Source organism: Saccoglossus kowalevskii, chromosome 2 (genome assembly GCF_978046115.1).
Source record: "Saccoglossus kowalevskii chromosome 2, keSacKowa6.1, whole genome shotgun sequence".
In the NCBI taxonomy this organism is placed as follows: Eukaryota; Metazoa; Hemichordata; class Enteropneusta; family Harrimaniidae; genus Saccoglossus; species Saccoglossus kowalevskii.
Genome location: NC_140642.1, coordinates 39,690,506 through 39,698,941, shown reverse-complemented (window position 1 = coordinate 39,698,941; position 8,436 = coordinate 39,690,506).

Genomic DNA, 8,436 nt, shown 5'->3' with positions numbered 1-8,436 from the left:
TACAGGTATGTACTGCAGGACAGTGGTAAGCCTATAGCCCGCAGATGTGCAGAGTTTCATGAATCGCTTGAGTTATTATGTGAAACACACGGAGTACCTAGAACACCTGATCAGTTTAGGTGAGATAGTCATTGTATACCTATGTGAATGTCATCACATTAGTATAGTTTTTATAAAACTCATTATCCTGTATTAGGCAAGAAACGTTTTTTTACCATACTCAGACTTTAAAAAAAAACAATAGAAGTTATTATATGCTAATGAATGCTATTGTTCCAAAAGATTATATTTGTTATCATGGAAATATTGTTACGCATGTGAATCACTGTGGTACAGTGAATGAATGAATGAATGAATCATGCAGTGAATTAAATTGTTACAAATTACAAAGTCACACATTTGTTAATGCATTCATTGTATTATAACAGCCCAAACTACTTTGGTGGTGTAGCATTACCTGCATTAACATGAAACATGGCTCAATATTTTCTAGTCTCTTCATCAATGCCCTCAGTCACCTTGGTGTTAGGTTCAGACAGGCTGCACTGTATTCACAAAAAATGCAGACTAACGCAAGCTGTATGCTTGATTCTCAACTTCTAACAAATTTTAAACTTTCCAATCTTTTTCCCCATTGTCTTGCTAGAACTCGGTGTAGACAAGGTACTGTGTGTATGATTATAGACAATCGGGAACCGCTACGAGATAGATTGCTTGCTATTGCACAGGAAAATAACATTCCTGCAATTGTACGTGAGTTAGCAGTGGGAGATTTCCTGTGGATACTATTACCATCTGATATTAATATCTGTCGCTATGATGGAGATTTACAGCATAGAGAAATGGTAAGTCAATGAAGAACAGCTTTATAATGTATGCATGTAGTGGAGACAAAAATTATTTATTTTGTACAATCTCAGTAAATTATACTAATATGGGATAAAGCCAAAGAGTGCAGGATTTTCTGGGACATAACGTCCATCTCCAGAAGAGCTCAGATACATGTACATGGTGCTTTTATACCTCACTTGACATCTGCCTCTTTAAACCAATCAATATGCATTCTGAGAAAGTTCTTTGCTTCAGGGAGCCTTTAAAAAGCCCAGCTAAGATTTTGTTTTGGTGAAAGGCACCCTTTTTATGAAACACTGTTCTATGTACTACCACATGTATACTTTATTGTTCTATGTACTACCACATGTTGTACACTTTACTGTTCTATGTACTACCACATGTTGTATACTTTACTGTTCTATGTACTACCACATGTTGTATACTTTACTGTTCTATGTACTACCACATGTATACTTTATTGTTTAGGTACTACCACATGTTGTACACTTTACTGTTCTATGTACTACCACATGTTGTATACTTTATTGTTCTAGGTACTACCACGTGTTGTACACTTTACTGTTCTATGTACTACCACATGTTGTATACGTTACTGTTCTATGTACTACCACATGTTGTACACTTTACTGTTCTATGTACTACCACATGTTGTATACTTTACTGTTCTATGTACTACCACATGTTGTACACTTTACTGTTCTATGTACTACAACATGTTGTATACTTTATTGTTCTAGGTACTACCACATGTTGTACACTTTACTGTTCTATGTACTACCACATGTTGTATACTTTACTGTTCTATGTACTACCACATGTTGTATACTTTATTGTTCTAGGTACTACCACATGTTGTACACTTTACTGTTCTATGTACTACCACATGTTGTATACTTTACTGTTCTATGTACTACCACATGTTGTACACTTTACTGTTCTATGTACTACCACATGTTGTATACTTTACTGTTCTATGTACTACCACATGTTGTATACTTTATTGTTCTAGGTACTACCACATGTTGTACACTTTACTGTTCTATGTACTACCACATGTTGTATACTTTACTGTTCTATGTACTACCACATGTTGTACACTTTACTGTTCTATGTACTACCACATGTTGTATACTTTGCTGTTCTATGTACTACCACATGTTGTATACTTTACTGTTCTATGTACTACCACATGTTGTATACTTTATTGTTCTAGGTACTACCACATGTTGTACACTTTACTGTTCTATGTACTACCACATGTTGTATACTTTACTGTTCTATGTACTACCACATGTTGTACACTTTACTGTTCTATGTACTACCACATGTTGTATACTTTACTGTTCTAGGTACTACTTCATGTTGTATACTTTACTGTTCTATGTACTACCACATGTTGTATACTTTACTGTTCTATGTACTACCACATGTTGTACACTTTACTGTTCTATGTACTACCACATGTTGTATACTTTACTGTTCTAGGTACTACCACATGTTGTATACTTTACTGTTCTATGTACTACCACATGTTGTATACATTACTGTTCTATGTACTACCACATGTTGTATACTTTACTGTTCTAGGTACTACCACATGTATACTTTACTGTTCTATTTACTACCTCATGTTGTATACTTTACTGTTCTATGTACTACCACATGTTGTATACTTTACTGTTCTATGTACTACCACATGTTGTACACTTTACTGTTCTATGTACTACCTCATGTTGTATACTTTACTGTTCTATGTACTACCACATGTTGTATACTTTACTGTTCTAGGTACTACCACATGTTGTATACTTTACTGTTCTATGTACTACCTCATGTTGTATACTTTACTGTTCTATGTACTACCACATGTTGTATACTTTACTGTTCTATGTACTACCTCATGTTGTATACTTTACTGTTCTATGTACTACCACATGTTGTATACTTTACTGTTCTATGTACTACCACATGTTGTATACTTTACTGTTCTATGTACTACCTCATGTTGTATACTTTACTGTTCTATGTACTACCACATGTTGTATACTTTACTGTTCTATGTACTACCACATGTTGTATACTTTACTGTTCTATGTACTACCACATGTTGTATACTTTACTGTTCTATGTACTACCACATGTTGTATACTTTACTGTTCTATGTACTACCACATGTTGTATACTTTACTGTTCTAGGTACTACCTCATGTTGTATACTTTACTGTTCTATGTACTACCACATGTTGTACACTTTACTGTTCTATGTACTACCACATGTTGTATACTTTACTGTTCTATGTACTACCTCATGTTGTATACTTTACTGTTCTAGGTACTACCTCATGTTGTATACTTTACTGTTTTAGGTACTACCACATGTTGTACACTTTACTGTTCTATGTACTACCACATGTTGTATACTTTACTGTTCTATGTACTACCACATGTTGTATACTTTACTGTTCTATTTACTACCACATGTTGTATACTTTACTGTTCTAGGTACTACCACATGTTGTAGAGCGCAAAACATGGGATGATTTGCAGGATAGTGTGAATTCAAATCGATATCAGAAACAAATCAAAGCAATGAAGGTGAGTTATCATGTCATGTATGTCATTTATTCTGTGTGTTGATAGCGATGTTGTATTATCCATGTGTACATTGACTGGATAGGTTTGTCAATTCTATGTCATGTTTTTTTTTTTGCTAGGATTTCTATACCTGTGAATTCATGAGACTGTTCAGGCCAGTGTTTCTTTTAAGTATGAATGTGGCTAACATGCTTTTTACTCCAATGTTGCTATGTTTGTTTGAAAGTCAAAGTATTATATTTAACCCCTGCCGGATCTGCGATCCGGGCGGGGGGTATTAATTTGGGTCATGTCTGTGCAATGTGTGTGCACATTTTCATGTTACCAGCTTTTTCTCACACATGTGTGATCCAATTCAGTTCAGAGTTGGTACAGAGACAGAAATTGATGGTGCTATGGTGCACATCAAGTTATTTTTTCGATTCTTCAAAGTTTCACTGTGTTTTTCCTTGATTTTTAACATTTTTCCTTCAAAATCCGACTTTTCCCGAAATTACCTGAGTTTAATCCGAGTTTTGATGACGCTTACGCAGTTCTCGTCTCGGTGGAAATCAGTCAATTTTGTGAGGATATTGTATCCCGGAATTGTATCTTTATTTGCGCAACGCTTCTATGGACAAAATTGTGTCTCGTCAATTTCAAAGGTAAGAAACTGTGCTTGTTATGGTATTTATACACTTTGTATTATCGTTTGTGTCTTGGGTTTGGTGATCGTGAGAAACTATTGCTAACCTGTCGAGAGTTTCGCCAGAAAAACTGCCTTTTTATTATGGTTGTAGGAACTGATTATGTATTGTGTAAATTGAAAGTTTACCTCGTGACTTAAGAGGTTTGCAGTGCTCTCACCGGGATTCAAACGTCGTGGTGGTGTCGGCGCAATGCTGCTCTGAGTTGCTTGCCAGACTCTGCCTCGCTCAAAATCATTATCGCCATGCTTGATTTCCGCAACATTTACATTTGTTTATGATTTCCACAGCTATTGTTCTATGAGATGCGTCCTCGCTGTTCATAAACAGCCATAAACAAGTTTAGTTGGGTCGGCATGTACTCATTGAAAGTGTTTATTTACGTAATCCACTGATCACGCAATAGGCGAAGTTAAAAATATGTCGCTACTCAGGAGAGCTTGCCCACAACGCTAAAACGCTATAAACGCTATAAACACAGAAAAATTCCACCCAGCACATTTTTATTTGGGACGGTACGTTTATTTATTTTTCTAAATCCGATTAAAAAAATCATGCCTTTTTCCCCATGAGAAACGAAGCCAAAAAATCGCACTAAAACATCGGTAAATCTGGTCTTTCGTGTTGCTTTCACCATGAGGTCGCTGAACTGTCATATTTAAATGCTTTATGGTAATTTGAGCACATGGGCACCATCCAGCATTTTGATTGGTTGATTAGCGACTTGACCTATCTGGTCAATAAACACGCGTCGTGGGCATGGATAACATGGCGGATATTGTCTCATCGAGCGTTAACATGTAACCGAAAACATTTGCTTACGATAAAACTAAGTTGAATTTTACTTGCATTTCATAACAATTCAACGAATTTATTTTTTGTACGTTAATATAATCACTACTGAGTACTAATCAACAATTACAACACTTCGAAAACAAGTAAGCTACCGTACCGTGATCATTTGCTACCAACAACAAAATAATGCATAATAAATATAGTGAATATTTTTTGTTGTCATGTGAACAGTTTTTTTGATTGACTGTGATTTTCCAACATTTCATGACGTCTATTGTAGCACCAAATTATGGCCTTTCACTCCTCCTTGACGTCTATTTAAATGATTATACGGCATCTTGTCGCCAGCCATGAATGTCACACTAGACGAACTTGATCGATACTGCCGACCATTCCATGCATTTTTTATCGACGCACGACGACACGCAAATCGAGAAAAGTATTGTCCTTGCAACAATTTCGCGCAATACGTCACCACTATACAGTGACTGATTTAATTTTTATTCAACATTAAAACAAACTACAGTGAGTTGTTCTATGGTCGTATAAAAATGAAATAAACTACATTAAGATACAGTAAAGTTAACCAACTAAACAGAATGCTAAATAAAGCTAAATAATATTACAAACACATATAGAATCACAATAAACTTGTACGATCACATTAGAGTCATAACTATGGAAAGAATATTTTTATATTTGGTGGAGCTGCTCATATATCATCTGCATACATTTTTGTATGTATTGTGCAGTTTCCCAGCCAGTCAGACTCGAGTAGTGATTGGTTTGCTACTTCATTACATCTTGCAGCCTTTCAAACAGTATATTGCTACACATGCATCAATTGTTGTCCATGTATATTCCTAATTGCTCAGTGAAAACTTGCAATTTCTTTCTGGCTGGTATAAATATATTAAGTAATATGTTTTAGTACTGAAAAGACAGTACACAAATATCTTTTTTAATTAAATTTAACAGCTAATGGGAGCATATATACTACAACCTCTGCTTACTTTTGACTAAATGTTTTTTTGTTTTTTTCAGGTGCAAAGCCAGAATTTTTTTCTCGGAAAGCAAAGCCACTGAAACTGCATATATTACAAAAGCATACTATTCGCTGCATGTCTGACAATTGTATAAAGTTTTGCAGGTCGTCTTTTTTTTTTTTTGAGAAGTGCTGTCAACCAAAGCATAAATATGTGTTTCTCTGTACATAAAAGTTCAATTTCACACGATTTGTTAATATTAATGTATGATAATAAAAACTTGATAATATTTTTCTGGATTCTTGCACTTTATTTGTATCATTGTCATATGAGAAGTACTCTTGTTCTTATTTAGGATATTGAAACTAATTCAGGGCCACAAACTACATGTAGATCTGTACATGAAGTACATGGGAAGTAAAGTTGTTGACACAGGTAATGTACACCAAGGATTGTCATTCATGACCTGTTTGATTGGATAAAGTTTTACGACTTGGAGGCCATTTTTTCCCTCAAAAATCTAAAAAAAGCAAGCTTTTTCTAGCTGTTAACAGCTTTTTCTCAGATGCGTGTCATCCAGTTTTGTTCAAAGTTGGTACAGGGACAGGTAATAATTGTTTACAAGTGCACATCGCATTATATGTTTAACAAGTTATAAATTGTCTCAGAAAAGCCAAATGAATATATTTTTATCCCACCCCCTAAAATTGTAACACATCAATTCTGAACAGAATTTTAATACAGCTCATAATGAATTAATTCACTCTGACACAAACTAAGTACAATATAAGTTTTTAAATTTTTTTCTGAGCGGGGGCTATGACATGTCATGTCTTGTTTAATATGAAACTTCATAATACTGATAGTTACTGCCCTTTTTGCATGATCTCAATCATGGTGTGTTCATTTTATTTATAGATGAGTGGTCTACGTGATTTGTTTTACCTTCTAGAAGGATCTGTTCATGATATGAAGATACGTCCAACACCTGAAAATCAGATTTCACTTGAGGTAACATTGTTGTCATGTTTTGATGGTATAGTTCAACAGATATAACACTTCCCTTCCTAGAAACCTTTTAGGTCAGACTATTTAAGTGTTTCTTTAATCCAAACTCCAAAGTTGACAATGGTGAAATTGCTAGTTTACAAAACATGGCAACAGGGTACTATGACAGAACCCCACACGCTCCTCGTGTTTTTTGCTGCGTTGAATACACCACATCTCGAGTGAAAATAACTTCCATACCCAATGAAAGCCACAGGGAGGGTCTTGGGTTCTGTTATTATTTCATATTAAAGAAAGAACATGCAACAACCGGGATGGCATTTAGGTCGAGGAATCCTATTGCCCATTAATATGTTCCAAAATAGTGTTACGCCTTAGCAACATGTGTCAGTGTAGAGCGCGTGTCACTGTCTGTGTGAAAATAAAATAGTCATAATATTAACGTCTAATCTGAGTCACTGTTCAAATAAATAACTTGTGGACGTTTAGTTGGGGTCACGACAGAATTTGAACTGGATGACAGTTTATGTTGAAGTTAAAAGTTCCACCATAGAATTGTGCATAAATTTGGCAAACATGCCGTGCAACTGTGGTACTCCACTGACGGGATGACTTTCATCGACAGTGGTCTTCACTGAGCTGCACGCTACAACTTCGTTTGTGATGTTGCTTGCTAGCCGTGGATTGAATGAGTCTTGGTTACCAGTTAAAACGCTGCTCATTTAACGTTGTAATCTTTATTTGGAACTGAGTAACTCCGCAATGGCGCCAGCAGAAACCTCCTGGTATCTCGAAGTTGATGGTTGCGCCTCCATAGCAATCGCTGATTTTACTGTTGGTGGATCTTCTGAGAGCCCTTCAAAGTTTATAAAACTCAGTTTCCAGGTGGTCAACATGCATTAAGTTCTCCCAATCGTAGTATTCCATGTGATGTACACTAATGTGCCAAAAATGTTGCTGAACGATTTGAACCAGACAAAAATAGCCGGCGAAAATGTGTTTACAAAATAAAAATAGTTTGATAGCCAATGGAAATACCATGTTCATTTGCATATCGACGGTGAAAATACCAAAAACATTATTGCATGGTGATCAAATAAGTGACTGCCTAAAAGTACCATTACTGTTGTTCAAATTTCATTCCCTTCGGCAAGTAAATTCATGTACCCCAAGGGGAAAATATTGTTTATTTTTGCTATGTTTTGAAAAACGATACTCCTAAAGGGACTACTTTGTTTGCTCTCAGACCTCATTTGCATATGAGGTGTGGGAATACCGATTTTGATTTCAGGGACGAATCAAAATAAACTGCAGTACATATGTAATAATCACTAATATATAAGGCTTTGAAACTAGCATGAAAAATTCCTAGCGAAATGAAAGTCAATTTTGTGGTACAACGCTGTTGATTGGCTTTACATCACATGCAAATGTTGATGATCCAAAGACCACTGAGCACTCTCCATATGCAAATATTCTAATGTTGACAGTATTGTATGGTACTACTATTC